Source organism: Lemur catta, chromosome 1 (genome assembly GCF_020740605.2).
Source record: "Lemur catta isolate mLemCat1 chromosome 1, mLemCat1.pri, whole genome shotgun sequence".
In the NCBI taxonomy this organism is placed as follows: domain Eukaryota; kingdom Metazoa; phylum Chordata; class Mammalia; order Primates; family Lemuridae; genus Lemur; species Lemur catta.
In genome coordinates this window covers 100,584,819-100,603,426 of record NC_059128.1, presented here as the reverse complement: position 1 = coordinate 100,603,426, position 18,608 = coordinate 100,584,819, and positions in this window count along the sequence as shown.

Sequence of the window (18,608 nt, the reverse complement as noted above, 5' to 3'; positions counted from 1 at the left end):
TGTTGGATCCATCTGGGAAAAGATGACATACACACAGAAGTATGTGACTTCTTTAAAAAAAAAAAAAATTCAAGCTGCATTTGAAATAGCTTCTTTCATTCCCTGTAGAGGACTCCCATGCAACCATAGTGCCACATCATGGCTTCAAGAGAAAACTCCCCATGGCCCATGTCTTGAGTCATTGAGACTCTTGTTGGAGCTGCTGTGTTTGTTGATTTGGAAAGGAGGAGAGAATGCCTGTGTGGGTGACCTTGGAATGTTTCCTATGTCCCTCTCAAATTAGATGTCAGTCCAAAAGCTACAGGATCAGTGTCCGTGGCCAGCTTCTTCCTAAAGTCGTCTCTCCCTATTTAAATGTACGGAATTCTAGAGATGGAAGAGAGAGCATTTCCTCTTACTCAGATAAAGAAACAGAGGCCCAGAAAAAAAAATGAATGGCAGACATTGACACCATAAATATGTGATTGATCAGAAACAAGAACCAACCTGGCGGGCTCTGAGCTGTTCCCGCTGCTCCCGTCCCCACTGTCCTGCCCCTCGCAAGTCCATGGGTGGAGAAAGCTGAGGGTCCCGAGCTGTCAGAAATTGCCATCAAAACCACTAAATATGTCTTGACTTTCAAATACACATGAAAGCTGAGGATTTTAGGCCCCACTCGAAGCATATTTACTCTAATCAAGTTATTCTTTTTCATCTTTGAAGTTAAAATATAAACATGGCCGGGTCTCCCTCATGGGCTCGTCCCAAGGCTCAGCCCAGCAATAAGGACTCAAGTCGCTATTACTGCTCATGCCTCTTTCCAGAACTCTTCTGTGGATCTTGGGTCTGTTCAGGAGGAGTCCGGGGCCTGAGAAGCATTTCTTCCATAGTGTCAGGAGGGCTCCCATTCGCAGGCCTGAGCTGTGTGGCAGCCGCCTCACCTCTTAGGTCTCCACTGTGCAGACGCACCTGCTCTTGCCTCTGTCGGGGAGATGCCATGGGAAGGTGGAAGTCATCAGACAGCGCAGAGCCACCCCTGCATCACCTGCTGTGTTTCCGGACGGGTCTCCTAGGAGGAGAAGGATAGATGGAAGGCTGCAGAGCAGAATGGACAGAAAACTAAGCTACAATCCATGAATAAAATGACAGCAGCTGGTTTTAATCTGGGTTCTAGCCCTGTGACCTTGAGCAATCACCTCACTTTGCTGAACCTCAGTTTCCTCCTCTGCAGAGCAGCCCTAACACTCACTCACTCACCGCTGACCCCTCTGCAGTGGGGGAGATGGGGGGAGAACACTGTCCTGTCCTCTGCGTTCCCTGTTAGCATTCTAAGTCCAAGAGTGGTTGTGCACTCGGTCAGTCCCTTTTGTCTGGCTAGCTACCTTCCCACTCTCCTGTTGTCACAGGACATTCCAAGGATGAATGAAGGGCATGGGATCAGCAGAGAACAAATACGAGCAAGAACGAGCGTGTAGATTAAGATACAAACTTCTCCTGACCTGGTCCCTTGAGTGGAAAATACCACACAGTGGGAAAGAAACCAAATCACCCCGCCATGCAATTGGATACTGGGGCGGGGTCAAGGGTGGGCCAAAGGACTGGGTTTTTTTCTTTTCTTTTCTTTTCTTTTTTTTTTAAAGAAACGGGTTGTTACAAAAGGAGAAATAAAAGAAACACATTGTCACAAGATTAAATTTAACTGGGGGGGCAAGTTTTTTACTTGTCAGCATCTGAAGTTCTCTTGAAGCTAATAATAACAGTCTTCCGTAGAATGGTTTTGTGAAGAGGAGATGTCCAAGCTGTGGAAGGCACATGGGTTTACACTTAACCAAACGTGTCCCTGGATTCTTACTCTGCAAACTTACTGTGTGACTTCAGAAAAGCAACATAATAGTTTGAGTTTTTTCAATTCTCAAGTGGAGATAATGATTCTTGGGGACGTCATCACTGAGGTTCACCATGTCCCCCCTCAGGGGCAAAAAAGGATTTCACTTTCTGGTCCCCTGAAGTTAGATGTGGCCACGTGACTTGCTTTGGCCAATGAAATATGACTTCTCTTTCTAAAGATTAAAAAGAAAAAGCTGGCAGATGCTTTCAGACTCAGTGTAAAAACCGTCAGGTTCCCTTGCCACTGGCACTGAGACTGTGGCAGCCCTGCGTCTCAGAAGACTGATGAGCAAGGCATCCCCACCCCTTGTGGGAAGTATAGCACCTTTTGCCATGTTAAACCACTGAGATTTGAGTTTGTTACTGCAGCAAAACCTAGCACATCATGCTGATATAGTGGTTGTTACAGTAAAATATGGCGGCATTTGTAAATACAACTGAGTGATGGTAAAGTGCAAGAAAAGCCTCGTTATTTCACTATTCAGAAATCATTGTGCTCATGAGGGGCCAAACTTAAGGGGTGAATTCCTGCATGGCCCAGGCAGGCCACAGAAGGCTGCAACTTTGTCCCAGACCATCTGTCTCCACCAGGGGCCAGAATCAGGAAAAATCTCCTCCAGGGATCTCAGATCTCCGTGGTACCTAAATACCACTCTGCCTTGGAATAAGCTCCAGGTACAGGGACAATCTGTGTGCTGAAAGCAGGAGCGTGGGGACATCCATCAGGCTCCAGGGAGTGGAGAATGTCAGGAATGGCGGGAGCACTGTAGTGGGAGGGGTCTTGAAGTGAGGCCTGCAGGACAGAGGGAAGTCCATGGCAATGTGAGGGTTAAGCACACCTCTGCACATGGTCCCTGGCCTTCCTCTCTCGCTGTGCTACACACTCTTCCCTCCCATAATCATTTTCTCCTTCAGAGCTTCCACAGCAATTTCATTCGGAGTCATTCTTTAATGCCACCCAAGTGTGACCTCTGACCCTCAACCCCAGGCTCCCATGTCCTGGATATGTTGACACGCTCTCCAAGTGTGATGTGTATGGACAGAACATCTCACTCCCCAGCCTACCACCCAAAGCCCTGTCTCCCATTCCATACTCCATATCTGGGTGAAGAGTAATCATCTTCCCGAGCGATCAAGCTCAACGTCTCAACATTCTCATGGCCTTCTTGGAACATTCATTTTTTATCCCATTAATATGAAAGGGAAAGATGCAAACCAGAAAAACAACTGAAAACATTTTGCAGGCCAGGTGAGTTTGTGGTTCAATCTTGGTGTGAATTTGGTTCCTTTAAGAATTTGTCTTTGGGGGCCTGCCTCTAATGGTAGATTCAGAGAATAGGAGATGTGGCATAAGAAGAAGTATCTTTAGTCTTTGTCCCTGGCTCCTGGTACAGAGCACCTAAAACCCTAGGAATTTCCTGAGTGATAGAGGTGTTCTTTGTTATGTATAGGGAGACTCTTTCAATTCTACCTGGGTTTATGCCAATGAGACAACTTAGGGTAGGGCCCCTAGATAGCCCCTAGGTCCCAGAAAGACCCAGTGATTAGAGGATGGGAACTTTCAGCCCCAGGGAGGCAGTGGGGGAGGTGAAGCTGGAAATGCAGATGCTCCCGCACTTGGGACCCTTCTCTAGACCTCACCTCTTCATATGGCTGTCCATAAGTATCCTTTATAATGAACTGGCAAACATAAGTAAAGTGTTTCCCTGAGTTCTGTGAGCCATCCTAGCACATCACTGAACCTGAGGAGGCGGGCTCGTGGGAACCCCAATTTATACCTGGTTGGCCAAAAGTACCAGAGGCCTGGGCGTGTGATTGGCATCTGAAATGGGGTTAGTCTTGAGGAATGAAGCCTTTAACCTCTGGGATCTGGTGCTAACTCCAGGTAGATAGTGTCACAATGGAATTAAGGACATTGTAGGACACTCAGCTGATGTTGGCAGAGTTGGAGAATTGCTTGGTGTGAGAAAAATTCACACATTGGCTATCGGAAGTGTTGTGTGAGTGTAGAGAAACAATCTGGGTTTTCTCCACATGGACTGCCTAACTCTTTTAGGTTACAATAAAGAGCTATTGCCAGTCAATAAATTTTTTAAAAAAAATGAAACCTTTTGGGGGGGGGCGCCAGAAATGCCAAGTATATAAACTAAGATACTATTTTCCACATAGCAAATGATCAATGACTTAAAAAGTAACAGGAGAGCCTGATTCCAGGGAAGATGGAATGAGGAAAGACACATTAAAGGCCACTATAAATCCTGGACAGGATGGATTGAGCAGTTCTCTGAGGGCTCTGAAATACAAATGGCAGCAGGTGGGTTTGGGAAGGAGACCAGAATTCAAAGTTCCACTGAACTAGCAGTGAGTTTGCCAATTTTTTCCCCTCTAGTACCACCCAGCCTGGACTCGAGGGCAACCAGAAACCCAGACATGTACACCAGGGACAGATAGAAAGAGCTCTGAGAAGTCCTCTCTGTTTCTAAAAAAAAGAAAAACAAGATAGGGAACTCCTGAAAGAGAGAAAGGGAAATCCTATGGTTTTTCTTTATTTTTTCCTTCCTTCCAGCCTCTGCCCACAAGCAGTATTGGGGCAGCAGTAGGGACTGGGGGTGCTGGGCTGGCACCTAAAATTCTGAGGGACAAGACTGACTCTGACTAGAGGCACAGTGATCACAAGAGTGTGCAGCAATCTCTCCTCCTCTTTTTCACTCTCTGTGGTCCTGCCACTTGCCTCCAGACACAAAACCATCATGGCAAATGTGCAGCAGAGGAAACTAAAGCCCAGGCTTGCTGGCTGGAGGACTAGAAAGGAAGATCCTGAGGAGTCAGCAGGTGTTGGGGAGGTCATGGAGCATAGGGCAATTAAGACAGAAATCCCATAAACTTACGTTTGAACTCCTGGGCTCACCTCCAGGCTGCATGCGTGTGGATCTGACCCTGAACAGTGCATGGCATGTTTTCAGAACTGAAACAATAAGGTAGACCATGATGCAGGGCCAGGACTGCTGCTGGGTGGCACACACAGGACTACACATTGAATATGGAACTGATGTTGGAAGCACAGCCTCAAAGGCAGGTTGGAAACTGCAAAAAGAATATGACCTGGTTGATTGCCTGCTTAGGACGTAAACCAGACCCAGAGTCTCATGACATTACATTGAAAATGTCCAGGATATAGTCCAAAATTATTCAGCATATGAAGAACCATGGAAGTCTCAACTGACAAGAGACAAGCAACAGATGTCAACCCTGAGATGATACAGATGTTAGAATTATCAGACAAAGATTTTTCAAAGGAATAATTATAACCATGTTCTATGAAGTAAGGGCTAGCACTCTTGAAATGAGTGGAAAGACAGAAATTCTTAGCCGGAAAAAAAAAAGAAAAAAGGAAGATATAGTGACAAAACAAATAGAAATTTTAGAGCTGAACAGAAATAAACTTAAAGATAGATCAATAGAAATGATCTAATCTGGACAACAAAGGAAGAAAAACAAAACAAAACAACTAACAGAGCCTCAGGGACCTGTGGAAAAAATACCAAAAGTTTAATATTTGTGTCATTAGACATGTAGAAGGAGATGAGAAAAGGTGTTGAATAGGAAAAAATATTTTAAGAAATAATGGTAGAATAAACACATTTCACAAAAGACATGAACATGCAAATTGAAAAAACTCAGTGATTCTGAAACAGGATAAAATCAAAGAAATCCACACATTATAACCAAACTAATGAAAGCTATAAACAAAGAAAGAATCCTGAAAGCACCAACGACAAATGACTCATTTCATCCAGGGAAACAATGATTCAAGCGACTACGCGTTTCTCATCGGAAACCATGGAAGCTGGAGGGAAGTGGAATAACATTTGGAACATGCTGAAAGAAAAGAACTGTCAATCCAGAATCCTACAGCCAGTGGAAACATCCTTCATGAATAAAGATGAAATAAAGACATTCTCACATAAAGGGAAAGGAACAGAATTCATTGCTCTGTAATAAATGTTCTATAATAAATGCTAAGGGGAATTCTTCAGACTAAAGAGAAATTATATCAGAGGAAAACTTATAACAACAGTAATGAAGGAAGAGCAACTGAAATGGTAAATATCTGGGAAAATATAATAGAATTTAATTTCTTTAAAATATATGAAAGCAAAAATTTTAACATTGTTGGAGTTTTCAATGCATCCAGATTCAATACCGTGATGATTCCATAAGAGTGAAAGCCAAAGGTACCTACAAGTAATAAGGTTTCTATACTTCACTTGACATTGTAAAATAGAATTTCAGGTAGGCTGTTAAGAATGTATACCATAATTTCTGGAATACAAAAAACATTCAAATATTTCAGAAGAAGGTAGGAAAGAGAAAATGAAAAACCAAAGGAACAAACATAAAATAGATGACAAAATAGTGTTCCAACTGCAAACATATCAGTTGTCATATTCAATTTAAATAGTATAAACACATTATATTAGTTATCTGTGGCTGTGTAACAAATTACCACTAACAGCTCAAAACAATGTGCATTTATTATCTCACAGTGTCTGTGAGTCAGGAATCCAGGCATGGCCTAGCTCAGGGCCTCTGCTCCAGGGTCTCTCATGAAGCTATAACCATGACATTGGCCAGGGCTGGGGTCACTGGGAAAGGATCCTATTTTAAGCTTGCTTACATTGTTGTTGAGACAATTCAGTTTCTTTTGGGTTGCTGGACTGAGGGCCTCAGCTCTCAGCTGGCCATTGGCTGGAGGCTGCCCTCAGTCCTTGTCAACATGGCAACTCGTTTCATCAGAACCAGCAAGGGAGTGAGTCTACCTAGAGAGTCTATTACAAGATGGAAGTTACAGTCATAGGCAATGTAATCAAAGAAGTGACATTCCATCCCCTTTGCCATATTCTATTGGTTAGAAGCAACTCACAAGGCCTGTCCATAGATAAGGAGAGAAGATTAAGTGATAGCATGAATTCAAGAGATAAGCATCAACAGGATTGTGTTAGAGTCTGTCTACCAGAACTACCCGTGAAAGACAGAGATCGAAAGAATGAATTTTTTAAAAACCAACAAAACCAAGACACAATATTGTACTTCCTAAAAGAAACCCACTTTAAATATAAGGATATATATGTGATAAAAATAAAAATATGGGGGGAAAAGGTAAACCATGTAAACACTAGTCAAAAGAAACTTGGAATACTATTTTATTACTACTGTAGCCTTTAGAACAAGGAAAATTACTGGGGATAAAGAGGAGACATTGCACAATAATAGAGTTAATTCACCAAGAAGACATGGCAATCCTAAATGCGTGTGTACCTAACAACAATTTCAGAATTAAAAAAAAAAAAACTGATAGAAATACATGGAGAAATAACAAACCCACAGTTCAAACTGAAGATTTCAAAACTCCCCTCTCAGTAATTGACACTGTAAGTAGACAGAAAATCAGCAAAGATGCAGAACTGACACCACCAACCAACTGAATCTAAGGGATCTTCACAGGCCACTTCTCCAACAGTGGAACATTCATTTCTTTCAAGTGCATATGATTAAAATGAGAACCGCCTTTTCATTTGAACGTAGGCGCTTACCCTGGTCCCATAGTGACCTTCAAGTGCATATGGAACATTCTGGGGCTTCTGATGCACAAAACAGCTCTTTTGCAGTCTGCTGGAGGCAAGATCTGCGACACAGAAATGGAGAGGTGGTGGTCACCAAGGTGGGGTAGGGGACAGTCATTTTCTTACTTTACAATCAAGCCCAGAGCTGGCTCTCCTGAAGGTCACTGTGGGACCAGGGTAAGCACCAACTTTCAAATGAAAAGGCAGTTCTCATTTTAATCCTATTGCAACAGTTTAAACAATTGAGAACAATGTTTATTTGCATAGAACTGATTAAACAAGTTTGATCTGACAGGACCTGGGTTTTAGGTGTGTAGGTGTCTAGTTTTGAAACACAAGATCCAATATTTTTTTTTCTGTCTGGGAAATCTATGTTTCTTAAAAGTGTGGTTCATATAAATTACCTTTCTGTTTCAGTTTTCATTATTAATTGAATTGTAAAAAAACTTGTATTCTCATTCAGCCTCTACATATTTTCCTTCTACTTCGGTACTGGTTCGCCATTTGCATAAATAGGGATGATTATGTATCAGTTCCTACAAAGTCAACATAATGCTGAACTCATTTTTGAACTGTCTATCAGCCAGGAATCAAATGATGATTTAGTTCAGAAATTTTTTGAGTTAAAAAAAGTGAAAGAATTTTTATTGGAAAGTTATGTTCCGATTACGGAAGGACCATTCAGCAGTTCGTGTAGTCGACACATTTGCCATAAAAGCAGCGCTGCCTTGGGACACAGTAACCTCATAGATCTGGAGAAATCATTTCTCTTAGAAAATGCATCCTCTTGTGGGTCTGGCTCCTATGAAGTAATTCAAGGGTGTTGTCCCCATGAAAAAAGAGGTTCCCCCCAAATATTGTGAGAAGGTCTGCACCTGGATATGAAGTTCACTCCTACTGAGGGAAGCTCATCTCTACATAATTAGGGGGAAAATGCTTTTTGACAAACAGCCTGCCCCAATTGAATTAAAACTTGAGACAGTCAACAGAATAATAAAGAATTTTAGTGCCAAGAGTGATCTATAGACCAACGAACGTTACAGATTGTGTGCTGAGTCAGGAAAGAGCTTGCTCTGGATTTTAAAAAATATATACCTTTCAATGATCTACAAAAGCAAAATAAATTATACAATATAATGTAGAACAACATCTATAAACTGTTCATCTCTTTTTTTCCTTGATAGTTAACAAAATATTTTTGAAGCCATCTGGTAATGCTGCCAGATTGATCTGGTTTAAACTGGTCAAAGCTGGTTTCAATCAGCAAGGGAAAAGCTACTGAAATTAGAGCTGATTTGATCCAGTTTGAACCAGACTACTTTGACAAATATGACTTTAAACTGGTTTAATTTCATTAGAATCTGTTTGTTCTACTAATGATTTGACACTGTTTTCCCCCAGTATAAAGCAGTATCACTTGGCTGGATCCAGTTTCCTCCTTTCTGAACTGCTTTGCTTCAATTCCTGTTGGTCCAATCCAGTAGGGACAAGTTAGATGCAGCCTTATCTGGTCTCAGTCAGCGTGAACTGCTCTGAGTCTCATTGGTCTCCATTTGGAACTGTTTCATCCTGTTTGAGCTGGCTTCAGCCATGTCAATCCAGGAAGGTTGGATTTGACCAGTTTAGAACCAATTTAAACTGATTTTAACCAACTTGGAATCAGTTTGCTTCTTAGAGAACCAGCTGGTTTCTCTTAGAAAGCTAACCTTCAGCATGACAGCCTTGGCGCAGCTGAGCCTGCCGTGAACCGCACTGACTCATACTCAAACAGCTAGAACTCTTCGGTCTGGTGGGAAACACAAAAGTGTGGGAGGGCACAGGGCAGCTACACGGGCTTGGAGAGCAAAGAGATGAGGGAGAGAATGGAGGGTATTGCATCGGTACTCTTCTAGATGCAGGTCGAGAGGGAGACTCAGGGTCGAGAGATGATTTTTTGTTGATTTGTTTTTAAATATGGATGAAGATCCCAAAAGAGACAGTAAGGCATAGTAGAGGGACAGGGGTGGCAGCAAAGTAGGGAAGAAGTTATATTGTGACTAAATTAGGGCATTATGCGGATATGGTAATGGTTAGTTTTAACAGCAAAGAAAATTTTTATTTCTATCATAGAACTGTAACTTTGGTTAAACAATTTATATCACTGATTATATTCTTTTGATAATTCTATCAAACTTCCAATAGTTATAGTTCTCCCCGCAAGACATTTGGAAGCACACGTACATCTATGTCCTGTCCTCTCTATACTCCCCCGGCCCCCACGAAGGAGGCAGATGGGAGAAGGGAGGGAGGCCTTTGCCAGCCACGGGAAGACAAGTTGCAGAAGTTGACGGTGGCTCCACAGTGAAGACCCCACCAGAAGGCCCCCTGTGCTGGGCTGTACGAAGTGACTGCCTCTTCACCATTTCCCGCTGTCATGCGACGAGTGTCAGGGCTGTGGCAAAGGTCAGGCAACCATCACCAGCCCCCTCAATAGACTGGCCCTAATGTCAGGGTGACTATATTTCCCTGTGTATCCAAGACAATCCTGGGTGACATCTGAAGCCCCAGTGTCATCATTAATTGTGACCCAGTTTCACTCTCAAAGTTGTTCCAGTTGGGACAAAAAATTATATGATCACCCTACCCAAGGTCCCATCTCCTCCCACCTATTGCTCCTGCCCTCCCTGTCTTTTCTCCTCTGTGGAGATTTTACCGGTTCCTGTAGCTTAAAATTCCTTCCCTCTGAAGATAACTCCAGAATTTTCATCTCTTTTTTTCCTGAGTCCATAATTTCCACTTGGAGACTAAAATAATCACCCTCTCAGTGCTGGTGGAAATGACACAAACTGACAAGTATTAATTTAGTGTCATTCCCATCACCCACCCCTGCCACCTAGAAAAGTGTCACCTGAGTATTTATGGTACCCAACACCAGCACTAAAGAAAGATAGGAAATACTTGTTTCCATGTTGGAAAAGAAAAGGGTATTTGCACATGTTGCCAGGGTTCCTCTGGAAAGCATCCAAGAATCGTTCTAGAAATTCCATTTCCAGGTGAGTGTTTCTTTAACGAAACACTGTATAGCTGAGAAGGAACACGCTGCACAGTGTCATTGGCTGTGGGCGTTGCCATGGCAGACGGGCCTTATGTTGAATAGCAAAGGAAGGCGTCACGGGGAAACACAGCATGAACAGGCAGAGCGCACATGCCACCGCCTGAGGAAGCCACAGTCAGAAGTGGACACATTTCCAGAGTGTGGCACTAGAGAGACCAACCTTCTGGGCTGCAGGCCACACCTGCAGGGGAGGTGGTGTCTCTGTGCCAGATCAGGAGCTTAGCGCCAGTGCTCCGGCTTGAGGCTGTTCTGCTCCAGCTTTAGCCCTTAAGAGAACTGGGGTTCCTGCCTGCTTGGGGAACCTGAGAAGAAGTGTGGCTGTCTGGGTGTCGCAGCGTCTGGGGGCACAGAGGACAGGTACAGCAGAGGCAGACATGTTGCCCCTGGAGATGGGCAGCTTGCGCAGTCACAGCCGGGCTGGTTCACAAACTGCCTGTAAAGGGAAGACGGACGGACCCCAGTGGGAAATTCCTGAACCACGTGCACGGACTCACCTAGAAGGAACAGCTTGAGCTGCATCGATCTTTTTGATTATGAACTATGGGCCAAACTCCACTGACAAAATGATTTTAAGACCATTTATTGGAATAATAAAAGTCAAAAGAGGAAAAAGAAATTAGGCGAGTGGGTTCAAGTGCTAGGCTGTCTGCTAGGTGCATTATATAGAAGAGCTTATTTAATCCAGCAGACTTAGATTCTTTGTAGACAAGTACTTAATTCACCTCTCTGAGCCTCAGTTTCCACACATGTGAAGTGGGCTGATCCTACCTAAAAGTGTCTACTGCAGAGTGATTATGGGCGTTGCATGAAATCATGTGCCTTCCAGCTCCCTGAAATATCATTTAACCTGCATTTGGAAGGAGATGGGCTGGTTCTGTGGCTGGGACTCCCGAATTTTGCTCGGTCCAGCAGGTGGTGCAGATTCAGGAGAACCAGTCCGTCTTGGGTTGGTTTCCCCAAAGGCAGAGCCTGAGGCAAGGGTTCAGTAAGTGTCACTTATTTGGGAGATGAGCTCAGGAGGCATGTGAGGCAGGGAGGGATGAGGCCGAGAGGGAGGAGAGCCGATCAAGGGTGTGTTAGTGTGAGGGTTCCCACTGTGGGCAGCTGGACTCAGTCCCCCTGGGGACTCTCTGGAGAACTGTGGAACACACCTTGGAGTTGGCCCCCTGAGAAGCATGGGGCAGGGGTCTTTATCCACCAGCTCTGCCCCTCACTAGTAGGGAGAGGATCACTCCTATAGCCTTACCTTACTGACACCCCTGGCCCGGAGAACTGTCTGCAGGAGACCCCCCCAGGGAAGGCCCAGGGGGTGTGGCTGGGGGACCAAGAATGTCTCCTAAAGAGAGTCCCACCCCTCCTTCCAAAAAAGGAGAGGGAGAAGGCCACAGAGGAAAGTGAAGCTGGAGTTTAAGGCATTGGGAAAACACGTGGAGTTTGCCCTACATCATAGCCTAGGCCTGGGAGATTAGAAACGTGGGCTTCCGGGGTGGAGGCTTCTCTTTCACTCCACTCACACTCCTGGCCCCCGGCCGCCCCCACAGTGGGTGCCCACTTAGAGGGTGCAGGGCGGGAGAACCGGAGGCTGAGAGTGCCCTCGCGGCTCTTGCTTAAGCGATGACAGCTTTTCTCCGTACAGTGAGACAACGAAAGGTGCATTTATGGTAGCCATGTGCAGAATCCATAAGCAGGGATCTTAAACTGTTGCCTCTGGCACTGTCACTGGGAGGCTGCTGTCCCTGGGGACAGTATGTCTAGTGTTTAGGAACATGAGTGTAGAGTGAGACCAAACTGGGCTCAAGGTCCAATTCCATCCCTCTGAAACTTCCTTCATCTCTTTATGCTGAAGATTTACAGTTTCCTCATCTGTGAAACTGGGTAAAATAATAGTAAACTCCCCACAGGGTTGCTGGGAGCACTGAATAAGACGATCCCCTTTCCACAGTGTCTGACACCTGACAAATACTCAACAAATTCTAGCTATTTTTATTTCACACTCATTCAACAGATATTTATGGCGTCTCTTCCATGTGGCAGGCCCTATTTCAGGCACCAGTGATAGATGGGTTGATGGAGATCGAGTCAATCTAAATTGCCATGGAATTTAGATTCTGTTGTCTTAGAGACAGACAATAAGCAAGTAAGTACATTGAGAACCATTATACTTTCAGGTAATAATAAGTGCTTGAGTGGAGATCTAAGTAATGCAGAGCAGTTAGTATGCAAAGATGCTGGGGACAGCATTCTAGGCAGTGGGTACAGGAAATACAAAAGCCATGAGGTGAGAATAAGTGGGTTGAGAAAAAGTAAGAAGGCCGGTGTTGGGAGAGCAAGGAGGGCAGCGTGAGAGGTGGGAACCTGGATTCCACTCAAAGTGTGGAGCAGGGTTGATATGATTTGATTTGCATTATGAAAATTGCACTTGGGTGGCCGTGGAGAGTATAGACGGGGGAGGGCCCTGGAGAGAGGAAGCAGGAACCGGGTTCTGAGGCGGTTGAAGATGGAGATAGGAATGACCAGTGGACTGAGCATGGTGGGAGTCGTGGGTGACCTTGAGCGTCGTGGTTTCAGTGTTACTATGGAGACTAAAGCCTGATAGACATGGTCAAAGGAAGAATAGGAAGGGGGGAAGTGGAGACGGTGGTGACAGCTGTTTTGAAGAGTTGTGTTATAAAAAGAGCAAAATAAAGTAATAGATGAAGGAGGAGTTGGAGGTTGAGGGGATACTTATTTTTAAATTAATTCTTAAATATGATATGGGATGTTACCGCCTGTTGGTATGCCAATGGGATGAAGCAGTACAAATGGGCAAATCAATGATACAAGAGAAAGATGTCAAGTCCTTGAACAGGAAGGAGGGCTGGACCCTGTGTACAGGTGGCGATGCCTGGGGCAGAGGCAGCAGCAGGCCATCCCTTGCAGCAGGGACAAGTTGCAGAGGGCAGAAGCACAGCTGTGTGGCACATTCCAGGGTGCTTAGGGAGATGGCTTTTTTCTAGAAAATTTCCAAAAATTCAACTTAAGCACCTATGAAATGGCTCAACTGGAGCTGGAGGTTTTGTGCTGCCTGCCAAGCAGTGATTCGCGGTTCATGGCCAACCACAGGAGAGTAAAAGCAGGGATGTGAGGTCAGAGACCACGTTATTCTCCATCTGTGCAGGCCTTCGAGAAATGTTGCGTTGACTGGAATTATGAAAAACTAAAGTCATTTGTGGAAGATCTCCTTAAGAAATATTTACAGATAGTGCAGAAAACCATTATTCTGGGGCGTGAATCCAGCCTCTGCAGCCAATGCCGGAGGTCTTCTGAGCAAATCTGTCTGGCAACGGGAGACATGTCCTAATGGGACTCTTGACCACAGAGAGCCAGGATGGGTCCACCGACTTAGCGTCTGTTCAGTGACACGGCATCTTCTTAGCCCCACGTACCGATCTGAGCTGTGTTAGACTGCAAGCTCCCTAAAAGAAGAGGCCATGTGTTAGTCAATTCTCTGTGGCGTCCCCCAACCACGCCAGGCACTCAGCCAATGTGTCAGCGCTGACGTCACGGGGCCACTGCTCACAGTTGGTAGAGAGAGAGAGAGCAGATCCCCTAGATATAAAGGGAGACCCTCTTCTCATCATTTCCTTTGTAGGATTCTTACTGAAACCTGGAGTGGGGACCCCAAATACCACTGACAAAAAGACTTTTGGAGTTAACAACGAGGAAAAGCTTCCATACTAGAAGTCTGGAGTTCTAGTGTATTCCCCTGGTGATCCAGCACCTTTTGCAGTGACAATTGTGGGATAACTGTGGGATTTTCCTATATTCCTATAATCTCATAATGCTGGAAAGATGGTCAGTACATTGCCCAAGAGACTTACTCTCAGCCTACCAGTCACACAGAGGCAGAAACACGCGTTGAATCATTTCTCACTTTGGACCCGAGGACCTGAGCTATAACAACCCATGAGGTCCACACTGGACCAACTGCCATGACGGGTCCCTTGATCGTAGTCCACGCCCAGTGGGATGGTAAGACTTTGTTCTGAAAAGCCCTCGGAGTTTCACATGCTCTCCTTGTTCCCGGCCCTGCAGGAGCTGCCTCCTCTGTGGACACGCTGTCTTTCCCACTCTCGCCACTCCCTTGGGCCCTGTGGTCACCTCCGTACTCCAGCTCCCTCAGTCCCCTCACCTCCACACCCAGGAGTCCCACATCTCTTCGGCTCTCTTGGGGGGGCTGTCAGACCCATGAATCATTTCTTCCGAGGATGAGCTAATGAGGGCTACAGACTCAGGCAGCTAGAGGAGGAAATTTAGAAAATTGACCCTCACGTCATCAAAGGTCTATAAGATAATCAAATCTCCCAGACTTCCAAGAGTGTCCTCCTCTTAGCCCGACTCCTGTGCCTCCTCTTCATCTCCCCACTGGTGTCGGCTACGTCTGCATAAGGGGGCAAAGGGGAGAAATAGACCCATCCTGCCAGGAAGCCTCCACATCTCGGTGGCTGTCTGGGAACCCAGAATTGGGCACATGGCAAATTGCTTTCTAAGACCCTGGACAGCACATACAAGCTAAAAACTTGCTTTTTTTTCGGCCAGGTGTGGTGGCTCACGCCTGTAATCCTAGCACTCTGGGAGGCCGAGGCGGGTGGATCGCTCGAGGTCAGGAGTTCAAGACCAGCCTGAGCAAGAGTTGAGACCCCGTCTCTACTAAAAATAGAAAGAAATTATATGGACAACTAAAAATATATATAGAAAAAATTAGCCGGGCATGGTGGCGCATGCCTGTAGTCCCAGCTACTCAGGAGGCTGAGGCAGTGGGATCGCTTAAGCCCAGGAGTTTGAGGTTGCTGTGAGCTAGGTTGACGCCACAGCAACAAAGTGACATTTTGTCTCAAAAAAAAAAAAAAAACTTGCTTTTTTCTATGGGATGGTCCAGAAAGGACACCATGCTTCAAGGCAATTCTGTGCACAAGGTGATAACTGTAGTGGGGGGAAAGGACCACGAGCGAAGAGTGCCCCCAAAACTTGCACTGAGTTGCTCTTTGAGAGCAAAATCCACACATCGGGTTGCAGACCTTGCAGAAGCTGGAGGCCCACGGCCCAGGGCAACACTGGGCGTTAGTTAACCGATGGCATTAGCATATCTAAGGAAAGAACTTGTGGAAACCAAGTAGAAGTAGTCAGCTTGGCATCTAGACAGAGCTCAGGTGAAAGGCATGCTTGGGAAGGGCCCGTCCCTGCCCTGCTGAGGGAGTCTGTCTTGAACGGCTCCATTAGCCCAGCTGGTCACAGTCACCCTCCTGCTGGCTTCCAAGGTGAGATGCAAACACCTATGGCGTCCCCAGCATCCACCACTGACAGATGCAAACACTCCTCCCTTGCCGCTGACCTGCCTCTGCTTCCATGAGAGGTAAGCTGAGACTGAGAATGGTGTGCACCCGGAGAGGGGGCCATGGTGCAGGGAAGCAACTACTTCATGAGATGGGGCGTGGGACAGGAACACCAAGTACAGGGTCGACAGAACTATCCAGACTGCAATCAACACCCACCTTTAGCCCAACCTGCTTAAAGACATTGTGCACATTTTTTAGTAAAGTGGAATCTGGTCATTAATTTTAGAACCCTGCCCCACAGCGTGGGTGATTTAATTGTGCCAGGGGTCCCCAGGACCAACCCCAGGTTCAGTGATTTGCTAGGGCGACCCATAGGATTCCACAGATGGTCATACCCACAGCTAAGACTGATTACAGCAAAACGCTACACAGCAAAACCAGCAAGGGGAATAACAGAGGAAGCCAGGTGCAAGCTCCCGGGAGTCCTCTCCCGGGGGAGTCACACAGGACAAGCTTCATTCCTCCAGCGACAGGTTCTCATTACACATGGGCAGTGTTCTGTATCGGGGAAGCTCATCAGAGACTCGATGGCCAGGGTCTTTACTGGGGACTGGTCATGTAGGCACCCTCTGCCTAGCATGGACCGGAATCCCACTGCCAGAGGCGGCAGGTGCTCACATAAACCTCATTGTTTGACCAAACAGTGTAGGCGCAGAGAGCCGCCCTTATCATTGGTGGAAAGTTTTATATCAGTGTAGGGAACTGTTTACTGACCAAGTTCCCACATGCCAGCCAAGGGCCAACTTTGCAAGCGGGCCTTTCTCAGGACAGCAGTCTCAGGCGGCTATATAGTAACGCTTTTCTGCACGGTTCACTTTCATGCAAGTGAACTCGTGTTATTCATATAGTAACACTAGAAAGTTCTCATTCACAAGTACAGGTTCAAGTATTAACACATCCTTTGCTATCTTCTTAAAATCCTAAGATAGAGCATTCCTGCAAATATTGACATGGATATATTTTTTCTAACAAGAGGACCCCACGTGCTATTGCCATGAGGATTCTAGTGCTCTGAGTTGGCAAAATGGAATGTCCCTCATTGCCCGGCCCCTGACGCCCACCCCCACCTATACCACCACCTGGCACCGTGGCCTTCACTGAGCTGGGCTTTAACTCCCCCCACCTGACTTGGGGCACTAAACATCATTCACAAACTATCATTTTCTTGTCCTTCCCCAGCCCCTGGTTCCCACACCTGGAGGAGGTCACACCCCTGGTGCCAGAGAGGTGTTTCGGGGCACTTTCCTGGAGGCCATGCACAGAGAAGCTCAGACAGGAGCCCTTCCTCCTGAGCCATTCACGGGCACCTTCACGCTGCTGCCTCCTCGCTCCAGTCTCTACCCCCAGCTCCTACACGGGGGACATCATTGACTCCTTCTTGCCTTTCAGAAGCAAGCTGTAGCCCTACCTCAGGCTGGAGCACAGTAAAGTTTCCTTTAGACGGTTGCTCAAATATTCTGTGGCATATGTATTTAACTACCCAGAAGTCAACCTTGAGTCTGTGCAATGGCAATGACTCCACTGCTCTTGGACCCGTGGAAATCCTAATCCTCAGCCCCAGCCACACAGCAATGACTTTGCTCTTCTTTGTTTTCAAAGAACAGAGCTTAGGGAAGCAGCGAGGGGTGAGCACCCCTCTTGTGTCTACCTAGCTCAGTCAGTCTCTTCCCAGAAGCCAGATTTGGGTGCCTGCCACATGGGTGCCCTCCACATCCGGAACATTACCCCAGTAGGAGTTCCTCTTCTGGGCTTTTTATTTTTTGCTCCAAATGTAAAATCTGGGCTGTCTGTGTGTGGGGCTGGGGGTGTTTCGGGACAGATGACATCATGGCGACCCATAGAAACAGATGTTCGGACTTTCTGTGCTCCATGAACTCAGTCCCATGCCATCCGCTGGGATGGAAACTTGCCAGGCCGTCCGGAGGGAGTTTCTAGGACGAGTGGGTGGGACCTCACTGCTTTCCTTTATTAAAACAGGAAGGGCCTGGGCTGGAGTGTGTTTGGGAGGATACCCAGAAAAGAGCATGGAAAACCAGTGCTCCAACCCACAGTAGGTAAGGACTCGGCTCCACTAAGCAGATTTGTAAGCGAGATGCTGAAATAATTTTTCCGTTCCACTGCCCCGCTCCCCTCCCCTCAGAAAGGCATGAGATATTTTTAGCAGGAAAAATAAATGCCCCATAAAAATGAACATAAAAATACCATAAGGGGGACAGGGCACCCTCCCACCAGTTTCCAAGAGATCCCTGGAGTGGCCATTAAATTACACAGGCTTTGAAGCCAGTCCTGGAGCAGCCGCGGATGGGCTCAGGCTGGCCCTGGTCTCAGAGGAGCTGGGGAGGGGACTGGAAAGAAGACACGGAGCCCGCACGCAATTAAGGGGAGTGTGGGACTGGGGGACACTCACAAAGCACACCCTGTGCCGCTTGTGTGATCTCATGACCATTTTATTTGCCAAATCCGAGGACCTTCTCCGCACGCACATCTCCCCCGACCTTTCTGTGGTGTCTGGCACATTCCTCCTGCCCTCAGCCTCTGCAGAACCATCTGCCTGTCCCTCCTACAGCCATCTGCCTGTCCCTCCTACATTTCTGCCGCAGGCCTAACACAGGACACACTGAGGTCCTGATTTTCCTCCCCCAGCCTGCT